The sequence below is a fragment of the Pelodiscus sinensis genome, chromosome 2 (genome assembly GCF_049634645.1).
Source record: "Pelodiscus sinensis isolate JC-2024 chromosome 2, ASM4963464v1, whole genome shotgun sequence".
Lineage (NCBI taxonomy): Eukaryota > Metazoa > Chordata > Testudines > Trionychidae > Pelodiscus > Pelodiscus sinensis.
This window is the reverse complement of record NC_134712.1, coordinates 119,565,204-119,583,844: the sequence shown is the minus strand read 5'-3', so window position 1 is coordinate 119,583,844 and position 18,641 is coordinate 119,565,204. Positions and strand designations below refer to the sequence as shown.

The 18,641-nt window shown below is 39.9% G+C and overlaps 1 long non-coding RNA gene across 2 annotated transcripts in view; it reads left to right on the top strand.

Moving 5' to 3' along the window:
* Positions 1-382: 382 nt before the first annotated feature.
* Positions 383-18,641, top strand: part of LOC142826769 (uncharacterized) — a 169,329-nt gene continuing 151,070 nt past the window's right edge. Inside the window, exons 1-3 of one of the 2 annotated variants that reach the window (XR_012901003.1) lie at positions 383-508; positions 1,127-1,392; positions 2,300-2,399. This is a non-coding gene — a long non-coding RNA (uncharacterized LOC142826769). The remainder of the gene's footprint in view (positions 509-1,126; positions 1,393-2,299; positions 2,400-18,641) is intronic. The other variant, XR_012901004.1, reaches the window with a different exon arrangement.

Below are 18,641 nucleotides of genomic sequence, written 5' to 3'. Positions count from 1 at the left end.
TGAAGAGAAGCAAGGAGAGAGTGTGACCACACCTGTTGCTTACTTTGTCATCTAGAACCTGACCTGAAAGTGGACTGGAGAAGACTTGAGCTCTGATGTACCACCAGCTGGAGTTTAATTTACCAACAGGGAGATAAATGAAGACACACTTCCATTTTCATGGTATTAAGGTAAGGCACTGTAACAATGTAGCACTGAAGGTGGGGATAGAAGGGTAACATTATTTTTGTATGAGATCCCATAATATTCCCATTTAAATCAGTGATCACAGTAATAAAGTACATGTTCCTCTCCCCCCCCCCCCCCCAGCTTTGCCTGCCCATTGCATCACATATGACTTATGAGAAGCAAGGAGAGAGTGTGACCACACCTGTTGCTTACTTTGTCATCTAGAACCTGACCTGAAAGTGGACTGGAGAAGACTTGAGCTCTGATGTACCACCAGCTGGAGTTTAATTTACCAACAGGGAGATAAATGAAGACACACTTCCATTTTCATGGTATTAAGGTAAGGCACTGTAACAATGTAGGCCTGAAGGTGGGGATAGAAGGGTAACATTATTTTTGTATGAGATCCCATAATATTCCCATTTAAATCAGTGATCACAGTAATAAAGTACATGTTCCTCCCCCCCCCCCCCCCCCCAGCTTTGCCTGCCCATTGCATCACATATGACTTATGAAACAGACCTTTAGGCCTTTTACTAAAGTACAAAATTATGCACAAATTTTATATAGGCCAAATGACTTGTTTTTTAAAAAAAGGAATAGAACATTGTCAATATAATAGAAAAATGCCTGAATCCCAAAACACGCATTGATAACTGGGGGAAAATTGTTTTGGTAGTTGTACAGAATGTCACAACTGCTGTAACGAGATTGGTGAAAAAGACATTATTTCTAGGGAGAAAGAGGTTTAATGCATGTAGACATTTTTATACGGAAAATAAAAACCTGTCAACAAATACATAGCAACAAAATAGATTATATATATTCTTTATCCATCTAGTATATGTAATTACATCTCGTCTATGTAATTTCAATTATAAAACCTCATAGGTTTTTCTCAAAAAAATTGCATTATGTAGATAATAGCTAGCTAGCTCTCCTCTTTTTCCTTCTGCAGAATCTATCCACCCCAGAGTCTCACATATCAAGAAGGTATCACCTTTGTGGGGCACTAGAATGAATGGACTAACTCATTATGTTGCCAAGATATACATGGTACTGCTGAAAAGTATATAATAACTTTGAAAACCATTAATGAGAAGTTTATGGTAGTCATAGACTCAGACATTTCTAGGTCACCAAGATGTCTGCTGTCAAGAGTTCCCAAGCCTCTAGATGATGCTGTAAAGAAAGATTCGCTCACTGTACCTGCACACAGAGAAAGTGAGTACTTTAGCCTATTTCTTTGCTAGCTTGGTTTCGTATCTGTTTTGTAAAAGCTGCTGGAAAGCATCAGAGATTTAGCTGCCAGGTCTGAACTGCAGGGGTGGAATTGGCAGTAGTAAAAGCAAAAAGATTCAGCAAATAAAAGATAATATAGATTGTCTCCTGGTGTGCCTGTTTTCAAATTACTGTGTTTAAATGAACTTCTTGTTCTGCAAACTGTCTTTAATCTCTTGCTTGCTGGCCTCCAGTGACCTTTGCCTGATTTACTTTCCTTTTTTATTCTCCTGGCATTGCAAACTTTTATCTGCTGTCTAGTGACTTAAATATGGGTAAATACAGTGCATTCTTTTTATCCTCTTGGAAGCTTGAATTTTTGATTTTCTAGCCATTTGGATAATAATGCAGAATGAGTTGCTATGCTCTGTTTCATATAGCATTGTGCATGATTTTGGTTTAGAGAATACAAAGGTTTGTCTAATATTTCTTCTATACTTTTTTTCTTCCACTGCTTCTGACAATGAAAAGACTTTATTTTAAAATAATTCAAAAGGTAACATTGAAAAGTTGGTGTTAATTTTCCTTTAACTCTCCACCCCCTCATCCACATATTATGACTTTGTCTGCAGAATTTAAAATAAAATGTAACTAACTTCTCCTTTCTAATGTATGTAATTTGAATTATTTTTAAGTACTTTTATCTAAATATGGGTGTTTGTCAATATTTGTCCATAGGACTATCATGCATTTGTAACAACTTTCATTAGAGGGGTTACCGGTTCAGTGTAGGTTGTTTTCTTTAATTCATTCCTGGAATTTGAGGGTAACATACAAGGCCTGATCTAAAACCCGTGGAAGTCAATGAGACTCTAGATAAGATCCGTGTTTTTCTCATCTGTATCCACAGCTCGCTGAGCCAAAATACAAATTGGGAGAACGGCAGAAATAGTATGCTGAGCTCTTAAGAGGGACCTTCATGTTCAAGCAACATCATCTTCTCCCTGGTGGTCAGTGTTGCATTGATCAAATTGAGAAAAAGTGTGTCCAAAACTTCTCAGCCAGAGGAAAGGCCCTTTCCAGGCAAAAGGAGAAAAGTAAAAAGGGGAGTCCCATTTAAGCCGCACCCTTTTCCCCGCCTAAAAAAGGAAATTTTTCTAGTGTGTGAAATGGCAAATCTAAAACTTTTACTCTTCAGTAACTTTGTGCAAAGTGCCAGGAGTTGTACTGACAATGCACAGGAGAAGGATATCTAGGTAAGGCAGAGCTCCTGAAGTTCTTCTACACTAAAACATCAATTTTTTTTAATTGGCAGTTAACATGGAGACAGCAGCCGGGGGACCATAGTCAAGAAGAATGGTAGGAAGTAGTAGGAAGAAAATCTGCTAGTTCCTTGAGTAAAATAATCAAAGGTTGAGAGCTCCTGTTACAAGGACAATTAAAAGTAGGTCAGAAGAAAATACAAAATAAAACTTGCAAGTTATAAGACAAGTAGCATCATTTAGAGGTTAGAGCAAAGGACTGGAATGCAACCGACCTAGATTTTGTTCTCTGCTTTATTAACATGCTCTTGCCTCCATCTCACTTACTTACATTGGCTCCCATTATTGTGCTGTATGAGTATCTCACCATTTTCAGTATGTTTATCCTCAACGCTCCTGGGAGCTATTATCTTTGTAATAGAAATGGGGATTGAAAACACAGATGTGATTTGCCTAAGGTACAAGGGAAGTGAACCAGAGTGTCTTCAGAATCTGACTCGCCTTCTTTCCTCTCCTTCCCCACCTTAGTTAAGTAGGTTATGCCCCCTTCCAGTAGATATTTACATAACATTCATCCCATTTATGTCTGAGCTATTCAGTTTAACATTGTGCTGGTCATACAGTTCAGTATGTACTTAAGTTTTTGCAGGATAAGGATGTAAACTTTCTGACTCTTCCCTCCCTCCCCCATCAGTAATTTGATCACAATAAACTATCATGGCTATCTGACAGAAACATTGTAAGACTGTATACCTTGTACAGTAAAACTGCAATTGTCCGGCATCTAGTGGTCCAGCACTCCTGATAGTCCGGCACCAACTGGACCCCGGAAGTGCCCCGGCCAGCCATACAATTCAAGCTGCTCTGCCCTGGCTTCCCCAAGTCCACCGCTTGTCAGTTTCAGCAGCGGTGGACTTGGGGAAGCCCTGAGGTAGAGCACTCCAGCTGCTCTGCCCTCAGCTTCCCCAAGTCCGCTGCTTCTGAAACTGACCAGCGGCTGACTTGGGGAAGCCGGGGGCAAAGCAACTGGGGTGCTGCAGGGTTGGTCCCACAGCGCCTCCCTCTCCCACGCTGCGTAGTTCCTCGTCGACCCCCCCACTCCCACCCCAGATCCCTCATAGCCCCCCTTCCAGTACTCCAGCATATCTGTTAATCCGGCACCCCCTGGGTCCTAAAGGTGCCAGATTATCGGAAATTTACTGTAATAGGTTAAGAATGTTGTAAGGTGTGCTAAGTTAGTTGTGTGATTATTTTATTATAAGTGAATGCCACCTGCTTTTTCTGTACATCCTAGCAGATTTTAAATGGAGCAGAAGAGGGGGGGAAGAAGAAATGTTGAAGAGCATATTTTCACCTTCTCATACTCCGCTTGCTTCTGCTTGGAAAGGGAAAAAAATGAAAAGCATTAAATGAAAGGGATTGAGTGAATCACAGAACTGAGGGAAAGGAGATGTATGAAATAAAATGTGCTTCCTATAAGAGACAGCAAGTAAAAATAAAGATGAAAAAACAGGTGTGGATATCAGAACTGCTGAAATAGGCAAGGTTGCTCATATTTAAATTAGAAGGTGCCCACATATTGATTTTTTTCCCCTTCTGGAAACAAGCAATCTGTGCTCTGAGTAAAACTGATGCCATAGAAACAAGGAAGAAAAGCGAACAACAGAGTAAAAATAAAGTGGGAAATAGTATGTTCGGCAAGTCCCACAGTTTAACTTGAATTCTGCCTTCTATGGGTCTTAAGTTGCCCTTTTTTGTCTTATTTTCTCACTCCTTGGACAAGCTATTACTTTGTGCCTGACTTTTTAAAATCATTCATTTCATAAAGAAGGAGCTTATTGCTCTTTCAGGGTATGTCTACACTACCCCGCTAGTTCGAACTAGCGGGATAATGTAGGCATACCGCACTTGCAAATGAAGCCCGGGATTTGAATTTCCCGGGCTTCATTTGCATAAGCCGGGCGCCGCCATTTTTAAATCCCTGCTGGTTCGAACCCCGTGCCGCGTGGCTACACGCGGCACAAACTAGGTAGTTTGAACTAGGAAGCCTAGTTCAAACTACCGTTACTCCTTGTGGAATGAGGAGTAACGGTAGTTCGAACTAGGAAGCCTAGTTCGAACTACCTAGTTCGTGCCGCGTGTAGCCGCGCGGCACAGGGTTCGAACCAGCCGGGATTTAAAAATGGCGGCGCCCGGCTTATGCAAATGAAGCCCGGGAAATTCAAATCCCGGGCTTCATTTGCAAGTGCGGTATGCCTACATTACCACCCTAGTTCGAAATAGGAGGGTAGTGTAGACATACCCTCACTTTTGAATTTCTTCTAAAATAAACTTGATACCAAACTCCCTGACTGGAATATCTGACACAGGTAAGGAAACAGATTTCATTTCAGGGAGCTGTTTATATGTTAGGAATATACTACTTGGAGTGGCAGATGCTCCTAGCCTGATTTTCAGTGGTTCTGAGCACCTGGATCTCTCTGAATTTAACAGAAGTTGAAAGGGCTCAGCACCTCTGATAAGCCACTGGCAGCTCCTCTCCTTTAGGCATATGCCTACACTACATGCTAGGGAGGGGTGGGGGAACCTTTTTGGGTGGGCGGCCGCTGATCCATAGAAAAATTGTCATGGGCTGCACACAAGTGAAGCAAAAAAACCAGAACCAATCCTCACTGTCATGGCTCCCAACTGAGAAGCAGGAAGCCACTCCTCACATTCCCCTTGCACACCAGAGCCTCGTTGAAGCCATGCTAGTAGATTTTTTTTGTGCTCCAACTCCCTCCAGTACTGGGGGAGGGGCGGGGAGCCCTGAGCCTCAGGAGCTGGATCCAGGTAAGTCAGGAGCCACATCCAGCCCCCGGGCCTTAGGTTCTCCACCACTGTGGGGTGCAACATCCATGCTCATGTATTCATACACACACTAGCTCTCATTGAGCGAACACAAATATAAATAGCAGTGTAGTACAGGTGGTAGCTGGGGCAACATACCTTAATCATGCTGATCACCCAACCCCCTGAAACCAGTGGGTATGTAGTTAGTGTGGTAAGGCAGTGCCACTGTCTGTACTACCATAGCAATTTATATCTGAACAATATCAATGAGCACAAGTATGTGAACATCATGAGCAAGGGAATTGTATACCTAGCCTGTAATGTAGCCATAGCCTGGAACATATGAACAGCCATACTGAGTCAGACCAAAGGCCAATCTATCCCATAAGTCTGATCTCCAGAATACCATAGATCATAATTAATTCATTGATTGTTATTTGAGCTGGAGTAAATCTTTTAGAAGAAAAATCCAATCCTGATTTAAGAATTGCTAGTAAGGGGGAATCCAATGCAATCTTTAGTAGGTTGTTCCAGTGGTGATTTAACTGTCACTGTTAAAAGATTATGCCTTATTTATAGAGCTGTAAATTAACGCACATTAATGCCTGCAATTAACGCAAGGAAGAATTAACACGTTAAAAAAATTAATGCATGTTAATTGCAGGCATCTTGCATGTGCAGCGCTGTGCAATGTGGTAGCATTTCAAAGGGGCAGTGCCGCACAACTGACTCCTGACTCCCTGTGATGCTACCCCTTTGAAATGCTGCAGCAGCATTTCAAAGGGGCAGTGTTATTCAGCTGACCCCGGGCTCGCCATGGTGTATCCAAGGGGCAGCACAACATGGAGCCTGGGGTCAGCTGGAGTCCCCAGCTGATCCTGGGCTCCATGCAGGCTGCCCCTTTGAAATGCTGCAGTGTCCCGTTTCAAAGGAGCAGCGCCACACAGAGCCTGGGATCAACACTATACACTTTGTATTCTGTGTTGTAATTGAAATCAATATATTTGAAGATGTAGAAAACATCTAAAATATTTAAGTAGATAGTGTTCTTATTATTGTTTAACAGCGCAATTAATCGTGATTAATTTTTTAATTGTATGATTAAGCATGATTAATTTTTTAATTGTTTGACAACCCTACTTATTTACAGTTTGAATTTGTTGACCTTATGTAACTGAATTGAGCTTGAGAACTCGTGCATGAGCATTGTGCTCATGGGAGCATTGTGCATGAGCCTCTACCATGCAAGCTAAAAGGCAGTGGCGTTAGCTAAAGCTGTAGTACAGACTCATTATTCCTTCTGCAAGGACTTGTTTACACTAGGAAATTATTTTGAAATAGTTATTTTGGGAGTTATTTCAAAATAAGTTATTTCAAAAGAGTGTGTCAACAATACAGAGAAGCCTCAGAATTAATCTGAGTCAGGCTCCCTTAATGTGGGTGGGCTACTTCAACTTAGAGCCCCAGAAAGCACTGGAGAGTAATTACTTTGAATGTTTCTGGAGAGTAGTTATTTCAAAATGGCAGCACTGGAGCATCCATACTACCACTATTTCAAAATAACTATTTCAAAATAAGTGTTATTCCTTGTGGAAAACAGGAGTTATTTTGAAATAACCAGACCCTTATTTCCAAATAATGGGCTTGGTAGTGTGAACGCTCTGCTTGTTATTTCGAAATAAGAGGAGTTACTTCAAAATAACTCCCTAGTGTAGACCAGGGCTAAGTGGTCTCAGTGACACTAGATGGGACAGTACCCAGACCCCGGGCTCCATGCTGTGATGCCAATTTGAAATGCTGCGTGCACCCCAGGGTTCCCTATATTCTTTGTTCCTAAACGTGTAATGTTACATTTTTCTGTATTAAAATGCACAGCTTTCTTGCATCCAGCATTTCCAAGCATTGTAGATTGCTCTGTGTCAGTGTCCTGTCCTCTTCATTATTTACTCCTATCAGAGCTCTTTTTATGTTCTCATCCTGGTTGCTGATAAAAATGTTAGGTAGTGTAAGATCAAAAAACTGATTCCTGTGGGACCCCACAGGTAACATACCTGCTCAGTGATTCCTCATTTACAGTTACATTTTTATGCCTATCAGTCTGTGTTTAATCAATTTGTCACATTAATTTTGTATTCACTTTTTGTAATCAAAATGTTGTGTGGCACCAAGTCAAATGTCTTCTAGAAGTCTATTATATCAACATTATTGCCATCAACACCATCAAACAGAGTTGTAATTCCACTTTAAAAGATATCTAGTTAGAAAATATCTATTTTCCATAAGCCCATTTTGATAGGTATTATAACTAATGCCATACTTTAATTCTCTATTAGTCAAGACTTATATCATCTACTCATTATCACTCTATTTTCCCTGGGATCAACATCAGGATAACAGCCCTGTTATTGTCTAGGAAGTCCTGTATACTTCTTATATATTGGCACAACATTAACTTTATTTCAGTGTCCTGGAACTCCACATTGTTTCATTAAACCATTTAAACTCAACATTAACAGTCCCTCTGAACTCCTTGGCTGGCTCTTTAAAAACTCTTGGATTCAGGCTACTCAGACCTGCTTCTTTAAAAGATCTTTAATAGCTGCTGTTTAACATCTCTCTGAGCTACTGTTGGACTGGAAAATATTTCATCTTACTCCTATGATATATCTGCTTTTTCCCAACACATAAAAGACTTATTTATTAAACACCTTCTTCCTTTTCTGCGCTTAATCTCCAATCCTACCATTTCCATCTGGCAATATACCATTCCCATTATTGGGATTCTTTTTGTTCCAAATATGCTTAACAAAAAACTCTTCTTTATTGTACTTAACTCTGTTATATTGAGATTCACAGTGGAATATATCTGGAAAAAACTTAATTTTATGTCGAATATCAAGGTACGAAAGCCTTTGTTCCACTCTGCCTAGGCTTTGAGCGTATCTAAGGTTGGAAAAAGACAAATTTGACCGTACACAAGACTAAGGAAGTACAGTGGAAGCTACCATAATGAGAGATTCAGCCATTCGCATTAATGCCCATTGTGTGATTCTCTATATGTGAAGCTTTTATCAATCCCCCAGCAGAATAAATGTATTTGTAGAAAGCTGACTTCTTCTCTTCCTGCTCCCTGGAATTTATTTATTCTGATAATGGGACAAATGTAGTATGTGCACTCTGAGGGACAGATCTTTGTGTCCTATTTTGCATACACCCGGGCTTAAGAAAATTCCCACATACTGAGGATACTCTTTTATCTCACTGTTAGGTTGTGTTCTTCTCATTTCAAATGATTTCAAAGCCCTGGACACACCATGGGTTCCCCAAACTGCTCAGCTTGCATAAATGAAAAGGACTACAAGCATACTACAATGTTTGGGACAATTTTGAGATAAGCAAAAAAACTGCGGAATTCTTTCTGCTGTATATTTGTGTCCCTTTCAGATGTTTCTCTGTAGATTACACCACCCACTGGGCAGTTTGGCTGTCTACCATCTTCCCTGTTGTCCTGCACTAAGTCATGTTTTTCTGAATGATAAGAAGATTGAGCCTAATATATTTAACACCTGGATTCTTTCTTCTTCAAGTGCTCAAATTCATCCTTCAAAGTTATGTATATTTGAGTTATTTTCTCTGCTCTGATTATTATTGACAGGGGTGCAGGAGGAAGGGCCTGCAAATGTATGTGGATGTGATTGTCTGCATCCCATTTACCACAAGTAACTCCCAGGCTGTGTCTAGACTGGCAAGTTTTTCCGCAAAAGCAGTTGGTTTTTCCACAAAATCTGGAAACTTGCCAGCTGTCTACACTGGCCGCTTGAATTTCCACAAGAACACTGACTTCCTACTGTAAGAAATCAGTGCTCTTTGCGGAAATACTATGCTGCTCCCGTTTGGGCAAAAGCCCTCTTGTGCAAATGATTTGCGCAAAAGGGCCAGTGTAGATAGCTCAGATTTGTTTTCCGCAAAAAAGCTCCGATGGCTAAAATGGCGATCGGGGCTTTTTTGCGGAAAAGCGCGTCTAGATTGGCATCTAGACTGTTCCGAAAATGCTTTTAATGGAAAACTTTTCCTTTAAAAGCATTTCTGGAAAATCATGCCAGTCTAGACGTAGCCCCATAGTATAGTGAAGAGAACACAGAGTTAGAAAGTGGGTTACATGTCCTTTCTCCTACCTACCTGAAGTGTGACCTTCAAGTCACTTTCCCTCTCTGCACTCAATTTTATAGCTGATTTTTGAGCACGTATCCCACAGCTTCACTTGAACTGTTCTCAGGCTTAACTGTTTTGCTGGATCAGTGCCTAAAAAGTTGAGCCCTTTTCAAAATGAAGTTCCCTGCATGTGTTTCCCTTTCCAACTTTTACTTACCTTGTCTGCTTAGATTGCCAGATCTTTTGGGACAGGAACCATTTCTCCGTTTGTGCATGTGTGTGCATGCACACATCTAACACAATGGGGTCTTGATCTCATTTAGGATTTTTACTGGATTTCAGTGGATGTTTTGCAAGGATTTCATTTCAGACCCTTCTTTTAGATGAAAATGGTGTTGAATTCCTTCCAGCTCCTTTAATTATTCTTTCATGCTAATTATTATTATTTCCCTCTTAATTTCACACACTCTCTTCCTCTGATTGGGCTTTATAGACGCATACTTTTTTTTAATTCTATCACCAGGATACTTTTTTTTAATTCTGTCACCTTAGACTACAATTTTGAGCGTTGTATGTGATATATTGGGCTATTGTTGATTTTGGTTCTTAATTTTCAATTCCAGCAAGAAAATGTTCTCAAGTGAAAATCAGTATTTTTTTCCAAGCCCTTATATTTGACTACTAGTAAAGAGAGTGGTATGAAGTCACAAAAGCAAATGTCAGTGGTCTATATTGGTCCAAGGTTAGAATTTTATAGTGTCTGTGTTGCTACAGTGTAGCAGTATTTAACAGATGGAGACGGCCTTGAATAAAAAAAATTTCTGAGCCAGATACTGTCTAGATTTGGGGAATATTTGATCTGAATCCAAATGAAGGACCCGAAATAACAGTATTATGTTTCTATACCCATATTGGTCAATGATAGTCTAAGAACATTACATAAAAATCAGGAAAAAGTGACACAATCAAATCAGTGTGCTGTATTGTGGCCATTTTGGGGGGAATACAAGTTTTTCTTTAATCCAAAGATTCAGCCATTTTCAAGGTCTTTGTAAGTCCTGGAAGGAGAAGCGTTTCACAAATCTTCAGAGACAGTGATAAAGCATGAAGTTACTGTTGCCACTTTTTCTCATCCCAGGTATCAAGAGTTCCAATTTCTGATTAAGTAGGACAAGATGGTACACTGGAATTCCAAAAGCCTTGGAAGATACTTTGGGACCTAATCTATTAAATACTTTAAAATATGGATATATGCAACATATTTGGGGTGGATGATTCAAACTTTGGTGTGGCTCATTCCTATACTTGGTACCCATCATTTGTTTTCCTCCTTCATAACTTCCAAATCAAAATTATTTTTTTTAAATTCAAATGATTTTTCTAACGGCCAGTCCTGCAAATTAGCGTATCTGAACCTTGTGATAGTTCAGGTTCTGCAAAAGTCACAAAGTCAAGGGATTGCAAAACTGGGTTATGTTTTTGCATCTCCTGGACTTGTCCTCTAATTTGAACTGATGTTCTAAATTGTTCTATGTATTACGCTTGAGATGCCCCTCATCCTAAAAGCTAAACTAGCGCAAGTAATTGCTCTATATAATATAGTATTTCATTTGGTTTGGAATTCTGTGTTCTCTCTCTCTCTCTCTCTCTTTTAATTAGTGTACATCTGGAATAATCCAATGACTTCAATGTCACTTTGCTAGATTTACACCCCTAACTTTGTCCCTTTTTTTAGATCTTCTCTCACTTGTTCATTCTGTTTACATAGTCTCAACTTTTGTGCTCCTAGTATACCCCAATGATGTTCACATTTTAGCTGATCTTTTGAATCCTCATTATTGAATAAGATTAAAATTAAGCAAAATATTGGCATGTTTAGCCATAATGCCAGTTCATATTTTCTCATACAGGAATTGGTTCATTTGCTAAATTTTGCATTAGAAACTGTATTTAAAAGTACATAGATTTTGACTGTCAGTAGATTTGAAATTTGAGGATGGAATACATCATTATGATCATGTAGTCTGACTTCATTCATGTTGTAGGCCTCAGAACTTCACTCGCACATTTCTGAAATAGACCCACAAACTCTGGCCAAGTAATTGAAGTCCTCAAATTTTGACTTAAGTATTTTAAATTTCATACAGTCCACCATTTTCTGTAGTTCAAACCAAAACCACAAACAGGAATCCAGATTAGATTTCACTAGTGCCTCGTACTTTAGTATAATACTTCCCTGTCTCTACTGGAAATACGTCTCCTAGGATTGCATTAGGCTTTTTCATGGTCACATTGCACTGGTGGCTCAGATTCATCATATGATCGTCCAGAGCACCCAGGACTTCCTCTTTGTCCTCTATTGCTTCTAACTGGTAAATCCCCAGTTTATAGAAAAAAATTCTCATGGTTAGTCCCTAAGTGTAAGACTACATCATTAATTTCATCCCATGCTACAACTCTAGTTGTCAATGTTCTTCAAATCGCTTTGTATAATTTTCTGGGCCACCTCTTCATTGGCAATATCTCCCAATCCACAAATATTTGGCATCCACGAATTTTATTAGCACACTGCCACATTTTGTACCCAGATTATTGAGAACAAGACTGGTCCAAAGACTAATCCTTAAGAACTCTACTAGGGCATGTCTACATTAGGAAATTATTTTGAAATAAGTTATTTTGAAATAACTCCTGAAATAACAATTTTGAAATCGTGCTATTTCTCATGACAAGCAAGAGCTGTTATTTTGAAATAACAAGCCCGTTATTTCAATATAACGGGCCTGGTAGTGTGGATGCTCCTCTTGTTATTTTGAAATAAGGGGATTATTTCAAAATACCTAGCTAGTGTAGACCAGGACCTAGTAACCTCTTTCCAACCATACAGTTCATCTTTCATCACATCCTCTTATAGTCTTCCCTGTAATCAGAATGTGTTTCAATTCTCATATTAATTTCCATCGTCTCCAATTTTAATAATTTCCCCTGTGAAAATGTATTAAATGCTTTACTAAAATTGGGGTAGATTAGATTTACTATATTTCCTTTGTCTAGGTAATCTCCTATCTTCTCAAAAAACAAAATCAGGTTGTTCTGAAATGATTTACCTTTTGAAAACCATGCTGTATTTATCCCAATTATTGTTTACCTCTGTCTTAAATTGTCTCTCTTGAAATTTGTTCCAAGATCTTGCATGCATTTGAGATCAAACTAATACTATATATAGGTCTCTCTCTCTCTCTCTCTCTCAATATAAGTACTCTTTATGGGTATGTCTGCATTCTCATTAAATACCGAGGACTGATCTATTCCAGGAGTCGGACTAGGGGCAGTTTAATCACAGTGTGAAAATTCAGATTGTACCCTCTTTTACCCATCCAATCTCTTGTACCTTTCCTACTCTCAGGGTCTTAGAGACAGGGCTCGAGCATGAGACCAAATGTCTACACTGCACTGGAAAAACTATGAGAGCCTAAGGGTACATCTACACTGCAGAGGAAGATGTACATTGCTGCTGTTGATTTTCCAGGGTTCGAATTAGTCGTTTAGTGAAGTCAGCTAATTCGAAGTGAAAGGGGCACTCCAGTCGATGTCAGGAACCCTGCTTCCATGAGGAGTAAGGGAAAGTAGAAGGGCAAGTGTACTTCCTTCAATTTCCTTCAGTGTAGACAGCACTAAAAATCGAGTTAAGCTACTTCAAATTCAGCTATGCAATTAACGTAGCTGAAGTTGCATGGCTTAATTCTATTTTGTCCTGTAGTGTAGACAGACTCTAAATGAGTTAGCATGGAGCAGCAGAGGATTTTTAATTGCTTTATTCTGTATATCAGTAGTTCCTAAACCCCCATTACCTATTCTGCATCTTCTTTCCCTGGGAATTATGGATGGGGGACCGAACAGGGACCAACGCTGAGAATGGGGCTGGGAACAGGGAGAGTGGGGCTGACCCATGTTCCCTCACGACCATGTAAGGGCCTCCTTGGGCTCTGCTGCAGCCCTCTGAATATTATTTCTGCATCCACTGGGGAGCTGCACCCCACAGTTTGGGAATCACTATGGTACATTTTATATAGACAATTCTCTGGTCATCTGTTATGACCCCAAAGTTTATGGATTCATTAAAATCTTTGTGTCAACTGTTTGAGTCTTGCTTACATCATGCATGTGGTCATTTCTACTTCTATTGCCTTATGCACATTCACCATCCTGCCACTACCACCAAGCTCCTCACTCTTCTTATTAAAAACGAAGGGAAATTATTTGTTCAGTTGTTGGGCAATACCCAGATTATCTTTAATCTCTACCCCACCCTCGGAGTTTAGTGGTCCCACTTTTTCTTTCTTTTTTTTTTCTTTTTATGTTTATGGCCAAATAATCTTTTACTGTTGGTTTTAATTTCCTTTTGCAAGGGCTAACTCTGCTCAGCTCTTGGCTATTTTCACCATATCCCTACATTTCAATCTGCAAAATATATCTTCTCTTAAGAACCTGTTTAATATGCTCAGTCATCCAGCATAGTTTGCAACCATTCCTTCCACTTTTTCCCCCTCGCTTGGAGAACAGGTTCCAAATAGTTTCTGCAACTTTGACTTAAAGTAATTCCAAGCTTCCTCTACATATGGATCCTTGTTTTCAGTCCTGTCAACTTTGCTGAATAAATCCCTTAATTTCTTAACGTTTGCCCTTTTGAAATCAAGGGCTGTAGTTGAAGACGTATTTTTGTTTTAATTTAAATTGAACTAATTAATGATCACTTGAACAAAGGTTGTCCTTGACTTACCAATATTAGCCATAAAATGGAGTCCTTTTCTTGTTGGTTCAGTGAATATTTGCTAAAGGAATTTGCTATCATGCCCAGGAATATGTAATTTATATCTAGGAAATTAGTCTTCCATACTCAAAAAATCCCCATAATATTTATTTAATTAAAAAAAATTAAGAGTCTCTTTCATTTCCACTTCGGATATGGAGGTCTGTCGCAGATGACAAGCACAATTCCAGTGGAGCTTGTACCATTTTTTTCCAAGGTGATTTTGACCCAAACAGATTGTTTTAGCCATTCCACGCACCCAGGTAAACTCACTCTATTCACATGGCCCTAGCTGCAAAGAGCCTCTGCCTCCTTACTTCCTCCACATAACCCATCACCTGTTACAGAGGCCGTCACCTGCTCACTCCTCTAATTTCAGCATTCATCTTTCCTTACATCATTTCATAGAGACTATATCAGTGTTTATATCCAGTAGAGAAATTGGCTGAAGTCCTGTCAGTCAAATTTGTGTACCCAACCTGATCCAGGCTCCTGGGTTGATTCCATCTCTGTATTCAGTACTCATCAGATACAGATCTCTTTGGAGAAATTTTACAAGGGCAAATTTTTCACATCCCTGATTCGTTTTACATAGTTTTTTAAAATAATAACCACCTCTTTAAAAACCAGACTCTTAAACCCAATTCATGCTTGCATAAATAGCCATGACAACAGTTGAGCTAATGCATCTGCACCAGCTGCAGAGAACAGATCAGCCTCTTTTCATACTTATAAGCCTAAAATGCATTTAACCCACTTTTAACTTGGTCACCAGCTGTTTATACTCATACTTGTAATATAATTATAACAACAGACAATGGTTATTTTAGCTAGTCTAAGGGAAATCAAAGCAGCTTGTAGGCAGGCATACAGAAGCTTAGCTTTCACCCAAGAAATCTTTTGTGATATTGTCAAGTACACTGCCAACAAGCTACAGGTGCACACCACATGAGTAGGTGAACATATAATTGGGAGGGGTGTGATGGTTGTTCTGAGCCAATAATAAGTTTATCCCAGTATGCATTTTTGCATCTGTTATAAACTGACACGTTTTTACTGAGGTTTAAGAGAACTAGGGCAGGTGAGAATATCATTCCCTCTTAAAGACTATGAGAGGGAGAAAAGACCTCTGCTGTCTCAGAAGGACAGCAGAATTGGATGAGTACCAGTGACTAAAAAGTCTTGCTCTCTCTTATATTAAAATGAATTATGTTTGTATTTGATAAATGCACCAAACACCCACACAAAGTTTGAAGGATAATTGGCAGAGCAAGTCACCTTTCAGGAGCGGGTCAACCCTTAAACTCTTGTATAGCATCTATTTTAACTCAAGTTATGCAGTCATTTAACTACTTCTATATTTCTCAGTCAGTTGTTGAACTCACATGTTTAATATCTTTAATGCATTGAGAGTACATTTTGAATGTAATACAATCGAATTTACTCCAACAATCCAATTTTGTTCAACAATACTTGTATAGTGACTCCTCCATTAAGTGAAAGAGAGGCAGGACTCGTCTGTGTTACTTCTTTTGTTTGGACAATCTGTTCTAACATGAAAGATGGCTATTTTGAGCTGGAGAGCCAGTTATCTTGCACACATTTTTATGGGTTTTTTTTAATAAATATCTGTTGGGTATAGTAATCTCTTCTGATATTAGAAAAAAAGCACACATACACCGTGATTTGTTCTTTTTGTATGGGAAAAAAATTAAATTAAAAAAATGTTGTCCAAATTATCCTTGAAACAAAGCTACCACTGCATTAAACAGGGCTTCATAGATATATATGATGAAAGAATTTGGCACTATATATAATTATAGCTGGGTGTCATTAAGGAATGGGTTTTCAAAGTGTTTGTATGCACCTATTTTGAAATTTCTAGAATATTGCTCTCGTAAAATTAGATTTTTCCCTTCTCTTTCTGCAGAAAGATTATTTAATATTTTTAAAAGTTTGAGTGAAAAGAGTTTGATTTTTGAGGGGAAAATCTGTGCTTTTTCTTTCAAAAAGATTTTAATAGCATTATGACTGAGAAAATCAAGTTATGGGCATGGATGCCCAGGTGTTAAATCCTAAAAGCTGTGAGGTCTCCTAAGTTCTCATAGAAGTCAGTGGTAGTGAGCACCTAGTAAGAACCTGCAAGGAGGTTTACAGGATCTGTCGAAAAAGGCTTTCTTTCTTGACAGATCCCCCGTTAGACTGCGTTTTTTTGCTGACAAAGTGCTGAGTCGGCAAAACGTGGTGGCCATTTTTATGCAAATTAGTCACGGGATATTTAAATCCCTGTCTCATTTGCAATGTTGACCTGCCTAATCTGCATCCCTCTGTCAACAGAGGGATGCAGTCTAGACATACCCTTATAGTGTGCCCATGGCAGAAGTAAAATCTAAACACACACCGATGAGATGCACATGTTCTCAACTTGGCCCATTTATTTTCTCAGGAAAATTGCCTCTAATCTACAGACTTAGTTGTGGATTCTGTACTAATTTTTGACAATGCTCTGGAGCTTGCAGATTAAAACAAAGGGTTATGAGAGTAAAGCATTAACATTAACCTCTCATTTTACAGTGAGGGTGACCATGCCACAATTATTTTGAACAACAATTTCCAGTATTCAGTCCTTCCAAACTTTCAGCTGAAACTTTCAGCTTTCTGACTGAAATTTTCTCTGTCTGAGCATTAATTTGTTTCTAAAGTAGGAACAAAAAGAGTTCAACTATTTAGTTTGAGGAGAATGGGGGGGCGGGAGTACATTTTTATCAAAATTAAACAGTTAAACAGCCTTAATTTTTAAAAAGTCAGTTGAAATGGCTGTACTTTGAAAAATGAAATTTTTCCAGGAGATCATCCTGTTGAGGGGAATAGGAAGGAAATTGGTTTCAATTTGGCTAGTTTGAGTGATCTAAAATTGAGATATAAGCATGTGCAATTGATTTTCCTCTCTCCTGCCCTAACTTAAGTGTACATCCAAGAAAGGTTTCTCTGTATGTATGTGCACAGCAAAGTTAAGTTGTAGTAATTGCCTAGCATACAAGGCTGGAACTGACCCTATATCTCTCTGCCACTTGAGAGACTGGCAGAACTCTCTTGCCTTGCCTCTGTGGATCTTGTAAGGCTCTGACAATGGCTTCTGTGTGATTTACAAGGTGCTCCTTCCTCTGCCCCTAACCTCAAGAGTCACAATTATGGTCTGGCAGACTGAATATTGATGAGTACACTGGAAACATATTGAATTCAATTATGCTCCAAACAGGAATTTGTAAAATGCATAGAGGCCCACAAAGGTTCTTGCAGATCATATAAGAAAAAGTGTAGGGTTGCCAGGTGTCCGGTTTTGAACCAGACAGTCCGGTATTTGAGCTTTCTGTCTGGGAAACAAATTGAGAAAATACCGGACATATAACATAAAATCATGAGTAGAATGAGCACCTATGTATAATGCGCACCCTGACTTTGGAATCTTAGTGTAATGAAAAAATCTGACCTCCTATGTATAATGCACCCCGGGGTTTGAAGCCATCGAGCTTAGCAGCCCCACAACTTCTGCAAATAGGTGGCTGTCCCACAGTCAGGAGCTGACCCGCCAGCACCAGGTCCAGCCTCGCCCGCTTCCTGGAGGCAGCCCGGGGCTGCAGGAGGGAGGGACACGCTGCTCCCACCTGCAGGCTTGCCTGGGAAGCTGATGGTGGAATTTGAAACCTGCTCCCCGCCTTCCCAAACAGCTGCCTGCACACCGTGCCAGTACCAAGCCTAACCTTGCCCACTTCCAGGTGGCCGCCTCCGGCTGCAGGAGAGCAGGAGGCAGGGACATGCTGCTCCAACCTGCAGGCTTGCCCGGGAGGATCGGACTGCACAGCCTCTTCCCTTCCTGATGCTCGCTGAGCTCGTGCCTGCCACAGGGGCCCCCGGCTGCAGCCTGAAGGAGCACCAGGAAGGCAGTGAGCCAGGGCGCTGCAGCCTGGTGGTTCCGCCGGCTCCTCACCTTGTCTGGGAGCCTGGTGGGGCATCGACCCCCGCGCCTTGCTGCAGCAGGAAAGTTTCTGGGCTCTGCCTAAAGGAGCACTGGGCAGGCAGCAAGCCAGGGTGCTGCCAAAATAAAACATTAAAAAATAACAGCTATGTATAATGTACACCCTGACTTTGACCCCAAAAAAGTCAGAAAAAGTATGTATTATACTTGCGATTTTACG